The 16940-nt window shown below is 39.6% G+C and overlaps 1 long non-coding RNA gene across 2 annotated transcripts; it reads left to right on the forward strand.

Moving 5' to 3' along the window:
- The first annotated feature begins 11557 nt into the window (after positions 1-11557).
- LOC140504150 (uncharacterized) lies at positions 11558-15135 on the forward strand. 2 transcript variants are annotated; one of them, XR_011966979.1, is made up of 3 exons: positions 11583-11711; positions 12752-12883; positions 13438-15135. It is a non-coding gene; the product is annotated as an uncharacterized lncRNA (long non-coding RNA). The 2 variants fall into 2 exon arrangements; XR_011966978.1 differs by having other exon boundaries at positions 11558-11711; positions 12752-15135.
- The last annotated feature ends 1805 nt before the right edge of the window (positions 15136-16940 follow it).

The following is a 16940-nucleotide window of genomic DNA, read 5'->3' on the forward strand; positions in this document are numbered from 1 at the left end:
TACCGTTCCAAGACATAGTTCCTTACTTGCTCCTAACGTGGAGGAAGACATATTTTTGTTTGGGGCCTCAAGTGCTGAGAAAGTAGGTGGTGGAAATACTTCTCTCAATCTCATGTTGAGTGTGGCTGGTGACAAATCTATGGCCATCGCACCACCATGATTTCTGCAGGTTGCGCCTTTATTTCTGTATACAGTAAGACTTAATAAATGCTTGTTTTTTTCTCTCTTTGCAAATAATAATCCCCCCAAAAAAGTAATACCCATAATGATGGGCATTTCTACAGTATTTAAAGGTTTGTAAAGTATTTTATAAATATTAATTCATTCTGTCCTGCAAACAATCCTGCATGGTAGGGGCTATTATTATCCTCATTTTACAGATGAAGAAATTAAGGCAAACAGAGGTTAAGTGACTCAGTCAGGGTCACACAGCTAGGAAGTATCTAAAGCAAAATTTAAAATCAGATCTGTTTGACTCCAGAAGGAGTGCCTGATTCGCTCATCCACCTAGCTCATATCCTGCTGAATCCTGGATAGAGTGCTGGCACTGGAGTTAGGAAGCCTCACATCCAAGTCCATTATTCAGATGCTTACTAGCTATGTGCCTATGGCCAATCACTTAACCCCGATGAGCCTCAGTTTCCTGATTTGTAAAATGCGAATAATCATCATAATAGTACCCACTTCAAAGTGCTATTGTGGGGCTCACATTTGATAATACCTCCTTGTTAACCTTTAAATGCTTGATAAATGACAGTTATTATTAATTTTGTACATCCTCACAACAACCTTGAGAGAAGCTCCATTGCAATTATGATCTTCCTTTTACAGATGAGTAAGCTGAGGCTGGGAACAGTGACATAAAAGTCCAGGATCATCAGGCTAATAATTCCCCTCTCTTCCCTCACAATAGATATCTGAAGCAGGACTCAAACTCCTGTCTTCCTGACTTCAACCTCACTACTTTATCCACTATGTCATTTTGAACCCTTACCTCATTCATGTACTATTAACCTCAGCCAGTACACTGGAGCTTGCTTTTACTTCACATGTATACCCCATAAGTAGTTGGGGGTAGAAGGGACATTGAGGCAGCTAGGTGGCTTAGTCCATATAGGACTGAACCTGGAATCAGGAAGACTTGAGTTTAAATCTGGTACTGATACTGACTAGCTATGTGAGCTTAGACAAGTCACTTAATTGTTAACTTGACTATAAAATGCGGATAATAGCAACACTTAATTACTTTGAAGAGTTGTTGTAGGGATCAAATGAGATAATACTTGTAAGGCACTTATTCTAGCACCTGGTATATAGCAGGCACTTAATAAGTGCTTCTTCTCTCCTTTATTTATATTCCATGTGTAATCATGTCTTATTTGTTATGCACACATTTGTATGCTGGAATCAAAGTTGCTTTAGTGTGTCCCTAAATGAATTCATCAAACATTTATTAAAAATCTCTATGTGCCAGGCATTATCTTAGGCACTAGAGGCAATAAACGCCAAAAAGAAAAGAAAAAGGAATAGTGCCTGCCTCAAGGAGTTCACATTCTACTGGGAGAGTAGGATATCACATGTACACAAATATAGTTCAAAGAAAATTGAGGTGCGAGAAAGCTCTAAAATGCATGAATGCTTTTATTGATTTTTTACTATAGGGAACATTGTACAATACTATCTACCTGAGGGCACTTGAATAAGTTATAAGGAGATGAAAAATGCTATTCATCTCCAGAAAAAGAACTGATGGAATCTGAATGCAGATTGAAGCACACTGTTCTTTTATTTTTTAAATTTTTCTTGGATCTTTTGGTCGGTGTTTTCATTCACACCATGATTAATATGGAAATATTTTTTGCATGACTGCATATGTATAACTTTCATCAAATTGTTTGCCTTCTCAAAGAAGGTGAGGGGAAGGGTGGTGGGAAAGAATTTGGAATTCAAAATTGTAAAAAAAAAAAAGTTAAAAATTGTTTTTACATGTAATTGGAAAAAGTATTAAACATTATTTTATTTTTTATGAGTGTATCATGGCAATGGAAAGCATTTGAAAAGAATTTTCTTACTCTTAGTAAGAATTTAGTCTGAGACACCACCTTCCCTCCTTACCTCAGGTAAGCAATAAAGGAATTCAAAAGTCAGACTTACATTCATGAAATCTTTTCTAGCCAGAAGACTGGCCCCGGCTGGTCAATGTCTGCATCTTAAAAGAACTGAAAGAGATTGAGGCAAGATTTTTAAAACCTGAAAACCTAGTAGCTGCAATAACATGTTGCTCAGGGGGAAAAAAAAGACAGTGCAGGTAAAAAATGATAAATAAAAGCAGAAAAAGATGTGGTTTTCTCTATAGAATATTCCAGAGTCTCAGAATTGGAAGAGTTAGAGACCACACAATTAAACCCATACCTGAGAAAGAATACCTGCAAGGACATACTTGACAAATGGCTACCCAGTGTTGGGTGATTTGAAGTTCCCTGGTAAAGGGAAGCCTACTGTCTCCTAAAGGGAGTATATTACAATGGTTATCATCATCATCATTATCCCTAAGCAGTCCAGGGCAGGAGCCCAGGACAGAGGACCTTCATATCCCTCCCACATAAGCTTCTGACTTTTCAGACTTTGCCACCGTGTTTCAGCTGCCATCTCACCCTGGAACTTCTCTCAACACTTGGGACCTCCTCACCCTGGAATATCCATTCATCCCAGCCTTCTCATCATGGAACATCCTTCCACCATGCTAAACTCTTTCTCCCATTGATTACTTCCTCCTAGGGCCTCCATTTTGAGGAGGATTCTAGACCAGCCAACCCTCACTTCTCTTCTGGCTTGACTTCTGACTCCACTTCCCCCTTTTCAGTTCTTATGTATTATTTCCCTCTTTAGAATGTAAGAGCAGTGACAGTTTTTCTTTTTTCTTTAGGGCTGTGTGTCCCTGAGTATTTAGCACAGAGTCTGGACCTTAGTAAGCACCCACATAAATGCTTCTTGCCCTGCCTTTGAATTGCCCCTAGCCATGCATGTTCCCTGATTATATAAGTTCCCTACACATATCTCTTCATGAATGTTCCCTGTATAAATCATGGCCCCTGCTGGTGGTGCAAAAACTTGTGGGAAAGTGATTCTCATTTGAGAATTTTTTTCTTGTCACTTATTTATCTCTACTGTTTGACTAAATGTTTTTGCTTTGAACTGCTATCTTCTCTGGGTCCATAACTTTGAGCTGAAATACCTCAAACCTGCAGCAGCTTTCTGAAGAGCCATGCATGAAGGGAGATGTTGGATGCTAAGAAAGACTTTCAGTACAGAATTCAGGACCTTTTCTATCGCTTTCTTCTATCTAATCATTCCACAACTTCCATAAATTAACAATCACATGCACTTAATGATCTAATGCCACTCAGTCATCAACTGCTCACACATTTGGCAGGAGGGACTAATTACATATTGTACCCGATGAGGTGAGAAAGCCATAAGCTGTAGTTACTACTTTGAAGTGATTAGGTACCAAGGGTGATGACTGCTGTTGTGCCATCTAGACTGAGTATCTGCATTTTGCTAGGTACTAATTATGATGCTTAAATTAAAGCATGGGGTGGAGATGCAACGTGACTAGAGACAGTGCCCCTTAAAATTCCATGCCGATGGGAATAAACCTCAGGAATATTACTTGAGGCCTTGGGTGTGGGAAGAAAAGCAGAAGATAACCTTTGTAATACCCCCACCCTCTCTTCTCCTCTCCTCTGACAAAGCTGTCATCTTGATACAGGCTCTCATCACCTCATGCCTGGCCTGTTGCAGTAGCGCTGGTGGTCTGCCTGCCCCAAGTCTTTACCTACTCCAGTTCATCTTCCAAAATGATCTTCCTAAAGCATTGGTCCAGCCACATCATCCCCTCTCAAACCATGACTCTTTATTGCCTTTGGGATCAAATTTAAAATCCTCTTTGGCATTTAAAGCACATCATAACCTGGCCACTTCCTGGCTTTCAGGTCTTCTTATGTCTTACTCCCCTCCATGGACACTTACCTCCTTACTATTCATTCCTGCCATAAGATAATCCATCTCCTGATTCCTGGTATTATACCTGATACCTGGATCTCTCCTTCCTTATCTCCAAGCCTTTCTATCTATCTATCAAACCTCAGCTTAAGTCCCACCATTTATAAGAAGCCTTTCCCAGTCCTTCTCAATCTTAACATCTTCCCTCTGAGACTATTCCTAATTTATCCTGTCCCTGTCTTATTTGTATCTAGTTGTTTGCATGAGATTGTTTGCTCCTTGAGAGCAGAGACTGTGCCTTTTGTCTTTGTGTCCCCAGTGATTAACACAATACCTGGCACATAGTAGGTGAATAATTACACTCGGTGACTGAATCAGCACCTCTTGCCTAGACTTTGGCAGTGACCTCTTAATTGATCTTTCCTCGAGTCACTCCCTTCTGCCGTCCATTTTTTACGGACCTGCCAGATTGATATTTCTAAAATATAGTTCTGACTGTACAACTCCCCTGCTCAAGGAGTTCCCAGGGCTCCCTATTACCATTATGATCAAATGCTAACGGCTCCATGTACCAACTGGCTCCAATCTACCTTTCTTTTGCCAAATTATCAAGAAGAGTCATGACTTGAAAGAAGACAGTTGAGAAGACACTCCACTCCACCCCTTAGCAAAGAAGGGAGGATCAGAAATGTTGAATGATGCACATGTTTTGGGATTTTTTTTTTTTGGCATCACGATTAATTATACTGCTTTTTTTCCTTTCCTTTCCTTTCCCTTCCATCTTGTTTTTATTTTTTTCCCCTTTCTCTTTTCCTTATTACGTTTCCCTTTTATTTATTTCCTTTCCTATTTTCTTTTATTTTTTTGTTTTATGGGATAGCTCTCTGGGAGGGGAAGATGGAGGGATAATGGGAAAACTGTAGTGATGTTTAAAAAAGGATGTTAAAATAAAAACTTAAGAGAAATCATTCTGAAACCCTATGCCCCTCCCCTCTGTTTTTGATATTCCTAGGAGTGCTTTCATCACGTGGGTCAGAGCACTGATCCAAGTGATGGGGTATCATCAGTGCCCAGTTGGTCAGCATTTCAAAGTTCACTCCAGGCCATTAGAGCAATCCTTGGAAGTGTCCGGGCACAACCTCCCCCCCACCACCAACCTGGCTGCCCTCCTCCCCTTAGCTGTCGTCTTCTTTCATGACATTGATGACTGGTTAGACTTCATTATAGTCATAACAAGACATGCCATGAACTGACGCAGAAGGAAATAAGCAGAGCCCAGAAGACAGTAACAATGTAACTAGTTATTGTTGTAGATTTCATCCTCATCTAAGATGTAGCCCAGATAATAACAGTTAATACTTTAATGGCGTCCCCTATGTGCCTGGCACCAGGTTAAGCACTTTCCAAATATTATCTCAAGTGTTCCTCTCAATAGCCCCAAGGGGTTCGTGCTGTTATTATCCTCATTTTATAGATGAAGAAACTGAGGCAGTGTTAAAGCAGGGTAAATAGTTATTAAGCACCTACTAGGCATCAGGCTCTGTGCTAAACCCTGGAGATATAAGGAAAGTCAAAAGACCATCCCTGCCCACCAGAGACTCACAGTCTAATGTGCAAATAGCTATGTACAGACAGGTTCTATACAGAATAAATAGGGAATAATCAAGAAGGAAGGCACTGGAATTAAGAAGAATAAGAAAAGCCTTTCTACCTAGAAGAAAGTGCCTGGCATACAAGAAGAAAGCACTCAATTAATGCGTGAGGAGTGACAACTATTGTCAAGGTGGATAAAAGAATTGCTTTTTGTAATTGAATATTATTTTATTGCTATCATTATTGTTATTATTTTCAAGTGAGGACATAATGTGCATTTTAATGAATAAATGCAGAGGATAATAATGTTTCCTAATGACATAGGACTTCTCTGAGGTCCTCCATTCCCTTGACCAATCAGAATGCAGGACCCAAACTCTCTGGCCAATTTTTGATTCTTGCCCTAGTTGACTGTAGGAGTTTGGGGATGGATAAAAGAATCTGTTCCTTTTCTCCTTGCCTCTCCTCCTGGCTCCCCCCAGCCTAGCCAAAAATGAAGAAGTTAACATTATTCCCTATAACAATAAAATGTACACACACATAATAAAAAAGGGATTTCTTTCTTTAAGATGTTTCAAAGTTGCCTCAGAAATCCTGATCCAGCTTCTGGACAGAGCTGGTCTGCTGGAATATTTACGGAAGCTCCCAGAGTTTTTCCTCCCACCTGGAGCTGAAAAATGAGCAGGTCAGTTGTCCTTTGGGCATCGTGTTAAGCAAGGCCGGCCCTTCATGCCCTGTTTATTCTGGAAATCAACCCTGGAAAATGCCTTACGCTGCTCTCCAGAGACCTGGATGAAGGCCTGCTTCAGGGCATGACGAATGAAAACAAATCGTCCTTTTGCAAAGTTGAGTCAAATCCATTTAAAAAAGAAAAAAAGAAAGTCTTTTAAGAGACCATACCCAAGCCTGGGAGATGAAAGTGTGGGGAAGTTAGGTTACAAAGTGGGTAGGACTAGATGAAATAATATTTAATCCATTTTGTAAATTACTTGGAAGTTAGATATTTCCCATTACCATAAAGTTCTCCTATGAGGAGCTTGCCTGTTCTCGTAAATTCTTACTCCCTTCCACAAAGTCACTGATTGAGAAAAGTAACAAAACATGAAGGTTCTTTAAAGAATATATATGTCCAAGACAGCATTATTTATTTTGTCAACCATGACAAGGGTTCTCAAAAATTTGCATTTTTTTCTTCTCCACACCCAGGGGTTTTAAGCCTAAAAGCAGATGTAACTGTAGATGTAGAGAACCTCCAGTGTAGCCTTGGTGCATACTGAGCAAGCAACTGGAAAATTCTTTGTAGACTGAAAAAGAAATGAGTAGTGAACACTGGAAAAATATTATTTGAAATAAGGCCTTTATTGATTCAGCACCAGGTATTCCACTCCTTTCCCTCTTAAAATTACTCTGTATTTTTTCAGTGCTTAGCAGAATGCCAAGTTCTTGTTGACATGACTTTTATTGCTTCATAAATAATTTGCTTACTTGAGTTAACTAATGTTTTTCTCAGTAGATTGTAGGCTCCTTGAAGGAAGGAACTTTTTTTCCAGATCTTGGTGTCGACTATCTAGAGCCTACAGTTAGGTAGTATGCTCTTGGTTGGACTGAATTAAATGATTTGCCCAAGGCTGTTAATAATAAAGTTGACAGCCAGGTGGCACAGTGGATAGAGTCAGAAAGACTTATCTTCCTGAGTTCAAGTCCAGCCTCAGACACTTCCTAATTCACTGACCATAGGCAAGTTACTTAACCTCATTTGCCTTAGTTCCTCATCTATAAAATGTAAATCATTCCAGTATCTTTGCCAAGCAAACCTCAGATGGGGTCACGAAGAGTTGGACATGACCAAAATGACTCAACAACAAAGCTAATAATAAAAATAGCCAAGACTGATATGTGCTTTAAGATTTACAAGGCAAGCATCTCACTTGGCTCTCACAACTACCTACTAGGGTAGATGCTATCACTGTGTTTATTTCATAGTTGAGGAAACTGGGTCTTAGTGAGTTTGCAAGGATCAATGAGTGTAGGAGACTTGATTCAAACATAAGTCCACCTTGACTGCAAGGCCAAGATACTTACCATTATACCATCTTGCCCTTCTCTCTTCATTTTTAAACAAATAAACCAAACCAAACCAAACCAAACAACCAACCCGATTCTTGTGGATTGATTGTTCAGGCAGTCCTTTCAAAATTTTCAAGTCACTGATTCATCATTAATGGGTTCTGCTTAAGTCTACTGGGCTGCTTATCCATAAACTACCTGTCAGATAAATCAGTCACAATCTACTAAATGTCTGCATTGGAAGGTTGCCTTGAAAACAAATTGAATTGTTTTCCCTCTTTATTAGATTTTAACTCCTCTGAAAAGAGAGGGTTCTCATGTCTTTTATATTTTCCCCGCCGCTGCCTCCCATTCCAGAGCCCAATGTGCTCCCTCAATAACTTTGCCTTTTTTCTACCTAAAGCTAAATTCTTGAATTCTGAGAGAAGCAGGATACTGATCTGGTTTTGAGCAGTGACTGTGAAATGAAGGGGTGTGGAAAGCAGTGGAATTTCCTCTCTCCACATTCCCTGTCCTTCACAGAAAGTGTTTATCTGGCTAGAATTTGTTAGGTGTACAATTTAAATCATTCTGATCAGATAAGATAACCATCTTTTTCCTTCACTTTTTTTCACAAGGTATAGCAAAGATTTTTAAGATCACCTCTGTTTTTAACAAGTCTATCTGTCAGTCAATAAGCATTAATTAAGTGCTTGCTGTGTGCAAGCACTGTGAGAAACACTGGGGATAACACAGAAAGGCAAAATCAGCCCCTGCCTTCAAGGAACTCACAGTTTAATTGGGAAGGTGAGGTGGGGTGAACAAGATGCAGACAACTGTTGGTATTCAGTCACATCCAACTCTTTGCGACCCCCATGGGGTTTTCTTGGCAGAGATACTGGAGTGGTTTGTCATTTCCTTCTCCAGCTCATTTTACAGATAAGGCAAGCAGGGTTAAGTGACTTACCCAGAGTCATGCAACAAGTACGTGTCTGGATGCAGTCTTCTTGACTCCAGGCACAGAGTTCTATTCACTGAGCCATTCAGCTGCCTCCTAGGCAAACAGAAATTAAGTGACCTGCCCAAGGTCACACAACTAGTAAATATCTGAGTCTGGATTTAAACTCAGATCTTCTCGACTCCAGAGCTCTGTCCACTGAACCACCTAGCTTCAGACAACTTCTAAATGCACCAACAGTATGCAGAATAAATAAGTACTCAACAGAGAGAAGGCACTAGCATTAAGAGGGATTGGGAAAGGCTTCCTGTAGAAGGTGGGATTTTAGCTGGGACTTGGAGAAGTCAGGAAAGCCAGGAGTGAGAGATGAGGAAGGAGAACATGCCAGTGAAAATGTCAGCCACTTTCTACATATGGTTTTTCATGATCTCTCCCTTCCCCAACTTCTAGTGCCCTGACTTGAGTCAGGAAGACCAATTCAAAAGCTCTTGTAATAATCCAAGCATGAGATGATGTGGGGATTGCACCAGGGTAGCAATTGTATGAATGGAGAGAAGTGTATACATATGAGAGACATCGTGAAGGTAGAAATGATAAAACTTGACAAAACTGGATATGGAGGTTGAGTGCAAGATGGCACCTTGATTACAAACAAGGTGATTGGAAGAATGGTATTGCCTTTGACAGTGTTAGGAAAATTGGGAAGAGAGAAGGGTTTTGAGAGAAAGAAAATGAATTCTGTTTTGGACGTGTTGAATGTAAGGTGTCTCTAGGACCTTTAGTTCAAAATGCCCAAAAGGAAATTGATGATGCACTGCTGAAGCTTAGGAGAGACACCAGTTCTGAATATATAGTTCTGGGAATCATCTGCATAGGGATAATAATAGAATCTATGAGAGAAGATGAGATCACCAAGAGAGATAAAATAGGGAGAAAAGGGAAGAGAGTCTAGGAAAGAGCCTTGGGGAACATCTCTCATTAAAGGATAGAACAGAGTAGTCAAAGAAAGGAGAAAAACTAGGAAAAGGCACTGTCATGACAACGTAGAAGGAGAGAGTATGGGGACCGGGTATCAACAGTTAAATTATGTAGCTAAGTGAAAAAAAGCTGACCACACTCATTAGAACTACCCCAACAATAATGACTAACATTTATATAGCATTTAAAGGTTTGCAAAACTCTTTACAAATATTATACCATTTGATCCTTACAACTAATCTGGGAGGGAGGCGCTATTATTTTCTCTCATTTCACAGATGAAAAAACAACAAAGGCAGACAGAGGTTAAGTGACTTGTCCAGGGTCACACACCTATTAGGGATCTGAGGCTATATTTGAACTACAACCATATAAGGAAAATTGAAGAAGGAACAGAGAAACCAAGAACCATTAAATCTCGGTTTCCTCATCTGTACAATGAGGGAGTTTGATTAGACGTTCTCTGAGGACCCTTCCACCTCTAGAGCTAAGATCCCATGAATTCTAATGGTGATGTAGAAGGAATGCTAGGAAGGTTATTAGGATACTTCAAGCATTAGAATGAATTGATTCCAATGTAAATAGCTATTAAGCAAGTCTAGTTGGTTGTACTGAGGTTCAATTTTAAACTTTGAATGAAACATGCAGCATGGGACAATAGGAAGAGAGCTGAGGATTTGGGTTTAATTTCCAGCTCTGCCTTTAAGGCATATGATCTTAGGTAAAGTCATCAGGTTTCTCTTGGTCCCTGGTTCTTCATCTGCAAAATGAAGGCAAGGGTCTAAATGAACTCTAAGGCCCCTTTCATCTTTATATCCATGAGCTCCTTTGACCTTTAAGGTACCTTATCACTCTAATCCATGAAACTGCAATTAATATAGAGTATAAAACAAGAAGTGGATGAGACTCGTTAGCCACCTAATTTAAACTTCTGAGGATCTAGGAAGGTCAGTGACTTGCCCAAGATTCCACAGGTATTAAGTTAGAAGCAGAATTTAATTCAGGAGCTAGTAAACAAAAAGAGAAAGATGGAAGGAAGGAAGGAAGGAAGGAAGGAAGGAAGGAAGGAAGGAAGGAAGGAAGGAAGGAAGGAAGGAAGGAAGGAAGGAAGAAGACTTAAGAACTCTAATCATCTTAGTGATCAATCATGATTCCAGAAGACTGATGATAAAGAATGCTACCAACCTCCTGCCAGAGAAGTGATGGACAAATAAATAGAATCAGATATATTGTTGGATATGGACAATATAAGAATTATTTTTGCTTGACTATACTTAGTTATTACAAGGATTCTGTTTTCCTTTTTTTTTCCCCACATGGAGAGATGTGGGAGATAGAAAGAATTTAATGTTTGCTTCTTGCGAAATTTGTTTAAAAGAAAAAAAGGAAGGAAAAAGAAAAGGAAGGTGGGAAAAGAAAGAAAAAGGGAAGAAGGATTAACAATAATGATATGATAGTAACTAAAATTTATATAGTACTTATAAGAAAAAAAAGAGAAAAATTTGAATTTTTCCAAAGCTCCTTCATTTTCAAAATTACTGCAGCATTTTTAAATAGTGGAGGGTGGAGGGGGCCTCAGTCCTTCTCTGACATTCTTCAGGAAATCATCATGTAATTGAGACAATTCCAGGAGTCCAAAACATGGAACCTAAAGATTTTAGCTGAGTGCTCATTTCCTATCTGTTGCTATTTACTCCTGAAAGTGACCAGAAACTTCAACTAGTCTTTCACTCTAGTCTTGACCTGAGGGGAAAAGATGAATGAACCATCTTGGCTCTGCCCAGGGCCTCTCAGATTGCCGACTTCCTGTTAGGTTGTGAAACAGAAACGTAAACATTTAATTGAATGTGGCTTGCAAGTAACAATCAACCTTATTGTGGAATGAATTCTGGTTTCCTTCCCCTTTTTTTCCTCTCTGTCTCATCAACTTTTTTTTTTTTTTTTTTTTTTTTTGGTGAAGACAAGGAACCAGAGAAGAAAGTCTTGGCCATTCCCAGGTATCTTTGTCAGAGGTCAAAGTTCCAACCACTTAGGGAGGTATGCATTCCACATGCCAGGTCCAGGGGCTGGGTCAGTTGAGCTCTTTGTGGAGTGTCCACACCTCTCCTGGTTTGCTTGAAGTACACTCAAGGTAAGTAATGGCATGCCCTGAAGAAAACCCACTCAGAAGACTTCAAAGGCTCACGAGTTGAGTTATTCTACAACTTGAGTGGGGAATTAAGGATTTACATACTTTGATGCAATTCTGAAACTCTAGGATCAAAGATTGAGAGTTGGAAAGGACTTCGTTGTTCTTCTTCAGTTGTTTCAGTTCTGTCCTAGTCCTCCTGACGCCATTTGGGGTTTTCTTGGCAAAGATACTGGAGTGGTTTGCCATTTCCTTCTCCAGTTCATTTTCCAGATGAAGAAACTGAGACAAACAGATAAATGACTTGCCCAGGGACACACAGCTAATAAGTGTCTGAGGTCAGATTTGACTCAGGAAGATGACCCCATAGCTGCCCATATGAGATTATAAAGGAAACCAATTATAGTGAAATATAGTTATCAAAATTTAAAAAAAAAAAGAAGTCTAGGAAATCTAGGTTGAAAACTCTTGGTTCATGGATTCAAAATTTCATTGCAGAAATAGATCACTCTATAGGGAATTCATGGTTTGATTTTTCTTCTGATGCTTAGCTCTAACTTTCATTGTCAACATTTCCGATTACATATATATGTACATATGTGTGTATGGATGTGTGTGTGTGTGTATATATATGTATATATATGTATATATATATATATATATATATATATATATATATATAAAGATCCTTCTATTGATTGATACACTAACTGGATAAAAATTCACAAAGTATATTGGCAGGAATGGTGTTCCTTGCTTGGCAGAATAGATTGGTGCTTAAAAATGCTTCCGTGAGGAAAGTTTCATCCCAATTTCACATTGATTTTAATTATAAAATTGGATTGATGTTCTAATCACAGTACCTGGCACATAGTAATGGCTTAATATTTTTTTCATTCATTCGTTTGTTCCATTTATTTGCTCCTCTGGAGAAAATATTGGTCTTAAAACTTAAGTCATACTTAAAAGTTAATCAAAGTCTTTCAACCCTATATTTAAGGAAAATATAATATTTAAATAAAAGAATCATTTATTCCTCACAGGCAACACCAAGAAGCATTGTTTCTATGATTTCCACACACCAGCTACCATAAGTCAAGCCAAAAATATGACCAACAATGATTTCATTTTTCCATCTTCAACACCGTCTGTGACAGTCTCCTGCTTTGTGGATGGTATGTGCTTCCTTTGTACTGTCTGTATTATTACGGGACAAGGATTCATGAAAAGGACCATGGTTCAAGTATTTAAAGGTCATTTATTTCTATGGGAATTTTAAAAGGGAGTGGTAGTGCTTTACAACTCCCTCCTTCCCTCTCCCTTCTCCCACCTTCTTTTCTCTTCTCTCTCTTCCCTTCTCCTTTCTTCTCTTTCTTCTCCTCCTTCTTCTTCTCCTTCTTCCTCTGCTTCTCCTTCTCCTTCCTCTGCTTCTCTTTCTTCTTCTCCTCCTCTTCCTTCTTCTTCTTTTTCTTCTCCTCCTCCTCCTTCTTCCCCTTCTTCTCCTTCTCCTCTCTTCCCCCTTCTTCTTCTGCTCTTTCTTCTTTTCCTCCTCCTCCTCCTCCTCCTCCTCCTTCTTCTTTTTCTTCTTCTTCTTCTTCTTCTTCTTCTTCTTCTTCTTCTTCTTCTTCTTCTTCTTCCTCTCTCTCTCTCTCTCTCTCTCTCTCTCTCTCTCTCTCTCTCTCTCTCTCTCTCTCTCTCTCTCTCTCTGTCTATCTCTCTCTCCCCCCAGAGGATGCTTCAAGGATGGGAGAGAATGAAGCTTGAGGCAGAAGGGAGGAAAACCCTTGGGCAGAAGGCAGGGCTACAGAGTTTCCTGGGGAACCAGGATTGTAAGAACACGAGATGAGATGGAAGGAGGGTACTCCAGTGAAAAGACATGAAGACAGAAACCTAACAAAGCATGGTAAAGACTCACATCTGACCATACCTAGAAGAAACCTCAAAGATCATCAAGTCCAAACCCATCTCTTTACCTCTGAGGACTTTAGAGCATCCATGGTCACACAGTTCATTACCGACAGAGTTGGGGACAGACCCCAGATCTCAACTTTCAGTTTATTCTCTTTACTCCTCCAAGGCCAAGATGTCAGTTGAATGATATTTCCACAATGGTTCTACTGTTCTACCACAGGAACATCTCAAGAAGGGGTATGCTGGGTTGCTGATTGTTAAATTTTTAGCATGTGTCCACACCTTGGAAAATGGTGAACTACAAATCAGAGCTTGATTTGTTCGTTTGTTGATTGTCTAGATTGAAGAAAGCGATGGAGAAAATGTTACTCATGCAGATTAAACATAAAAGCTGATTGTTAAATATTTACTGGTACTCTCTAGAATCGTGTGATTATGCAAATAAACAAAGACCTCCAGAACAAGCAATCTCTTATTCTCTGTCCAACCCATCCTAATCAAACAATCTACCTGTTTAGAAACTCATGGGATCTTGGATTTAGGGTCAGAAGAGACCTTAGAGGTCATCTAGTCCATTGTCTTTGCAAATGAGGAAATCAAGGCCCATCACAATGAAATTACTTGTCCTAGGTCACACAGTATTAAGGGAAAGAGATAGGTTTGTACTCCGGTCTTCTGATTCCAAATCCATTGGTTTTTCCATTGATCCATTATTTTTCTGTGATTTGGGTTTTTTAAAAATGGTGTATATTATTACATGGATTTGAGAAGTGGCATGGCATAAGAAAGACATAGCTTCAAATCCTCCCTCTGAAATGAGGACAATAATACCTACAGTAATTTCCTTCCCCAGGATGGTTGTGAAGATGAAATGAGATAATATACTATAAACTGGTGAATACTTTGTGTGTGACCCAATGCGTCAGGCCAGCTGTCCCAGCCATAATTCACTTTATCCTCCCACCATCTCCTTGCCAATTGTCTTGCCAACACAAACCCTCTGTCATTTCTCCTCCCCCCAAATTTCCAGTTGTAAACAGCTAAGTATTACAGTAGGTAGAGCATTGTGCTTAGGTTCTGTGTGACTGAGCAAGTCAGTTAGCCTCTCTGTGCCTCATTTTCCTCATCTGGACAATTAGGATAATAATAGTACCTACCTCCCAGGGTGGTTGTGATCTAAAATGAGATAATATTTGTAAAGTGCTTTACAAACCTTGAAGTGCCATATAAAGCTGACTATTATTATTATCAAATCAATACTACCACTGCTATTGGAAAGAATGTCAATCTGTTCTCCTATTTATCCACTCACCATTGGAAAGGATGTCAATTTCCTCTCCTATTTATCCATTCACCATAATTTTCCAAACTAAAATGTCCCTCCTTAGCAACTACTTTCCCTTAGATATTTTCTCTTCTTGAGAAAAATATCTATTTTTATTTTTGTTTTTTATTCTTTTGTTTTAAACTATGTTCTTAGCACATAGTAAGTGTGTAATAAACACCTTTTTATTCATTCACTTTGTAAGTGTGGACTATTATTAAAAATATATACACATACATATCTACATATATATGTGTGTGTGTATGTATATCTATGTAGACTGTAAATGTCTTTGTATCCTCAGGATCTTGTACAATACCAGAATGTGCTGAATAAATAAAAAAATAAATTTTATTAAAACTGAAATTTAAAGCAGGCTGTGGTATTGTTTTTTAAGTAACCTGTGACACCCATCCACAGTTCCCCTTTCTGGCTCATGCTCAGTTTCCCAGGTTGGAGTCCCCAAAAAGTGGACTCTTCGGATTCTAGGGTCAACCCTAAGGGATTACGCTTCTAATACCATAGTTCACATACTCCCCTCGTTGTACTTTCCATGAACAATCAGCCAGGAGACTATAGTTAGCTTTTTAAAAAGGTATCTACCAAGTAATGTAGCAAGGTCATCGGTACAAAACATTACCTACAAAACCTGAGGCATACTCTCCCACAATATACACAGTTTTCACAGGGGAAATAGGCTCAAAATTAGGTACAAGTGGCGGTGAGGCACTTATGTAGAGACTGCTTATGGCAGAGGGGTAACTAAGTCCTTTCCACCTTTGTTGAGCCCTCCTGGAGTTCCTCTTAGGGGTAGCTCTCATCTAAGCCCTAAATCTGTGCCTTTCCAGAGTCGTGAGATTCCCTCAGGCACGCAGGGTCACAGTCCCTGAAATTGCCTTTCTCACATCTCCTGGTGCTAGAAATTCTTCCTCCCTTTGGATTGCTATTTCAACATATCCATTTGTCTGCAGTGTGTTCCTCTACAGCTGAAGGCATTGTCTCCTATTGATCCAGTCTTTCTGATCCCAGCTGGGTACACTATATGTTAGTGGTCTAGGCTCTCTGAGGATATGAACAATGACATAAAGGGAGGGAGGGAAAAGAACAGACAAAGAGTTGGGAGAAGAGAGAGACAGAAACAGAGAGGGAAGTGAGGAAAGAGAAAAAGAGAAGTGGGGAAGGAGAGGGAGAGAGAATAAGATAGACAGAGATAGAAGAGTGAGGCAAGGGAGAAAGAGAGAGAAGGGATAAGAGACTGTGACAGAAAGAAAGAGAGACAAAAAGAAACTTATCCTTCCCCCTTCATTAAGAAGGATTCCCCCTCAGGGGCTTGGCTCTAACTCTCAAACAAGAATCTTCAGTTTCTTAACTAGAACCGAGAGTCCTCCACCTCTCAATTAACTCACTGCAGAAATTCCTCCAACTGTTTGAAGCCCCTAGGGGCAGGGTTAGCTCCTTGGGTTAGCCTATCACTTCTCCCTTCACTTTCGAACCAAAGACATTTGCACCTCATAAAAGTTGCGATTTAAAACCTCATCCAGTCCCACTGAGGGATGGACTGACTCTAGCTTCTGGCCTTTCTATTATTATTTTAATTGAAGGCAGAAAAAAAGCCATCTCCTCCCTATCTATACCCACACAAGTGTCTCAACCATCACAGGGAGCTCAAATTATAAACTGCCTAATTAAACCAGAATAAGGTAAGCCCTTTGAGGGCAGAAGCTGGTTTAATCTTTGTCTTTGCATATTCAGTGCTCAGCACTATGCTGGGCACACCATGGACCTAGAATAAATAAATGCTTGTTAAATTGAATAAAACCAAATTATTTGTAGTTTTGTGTAATGACAAGGACACAAGGGCCACATCACAGATGTTGGCAGCTGGCCTTCTTGGAGTCAACAGCTGGGCCTGTGGTTACACTTCAGTGGATAGTCAGCATAAAGAAATTGTGACCCCTGAAAAACAGTGTTTCCCTTATTCAGCCTAAAAAGAAAAT

The sequence above is a fragment of the Notamacropus eugenii genome, chromosome 5 (genome assembly GCF_028372415.1).
Source record: "Notamacropus eugenii isolate mMacEug1 chromosome 5, mMacEug1.pri_v2, whole genome shotgun sequence".
NCBI classification, from domain to species: domain Eukaryota; kingdom Metazoa; phylum Chordata; class Mammalia; order Diprotodontia; family Macropodidae; genus Notamacropus; species Notamacropus eugenii.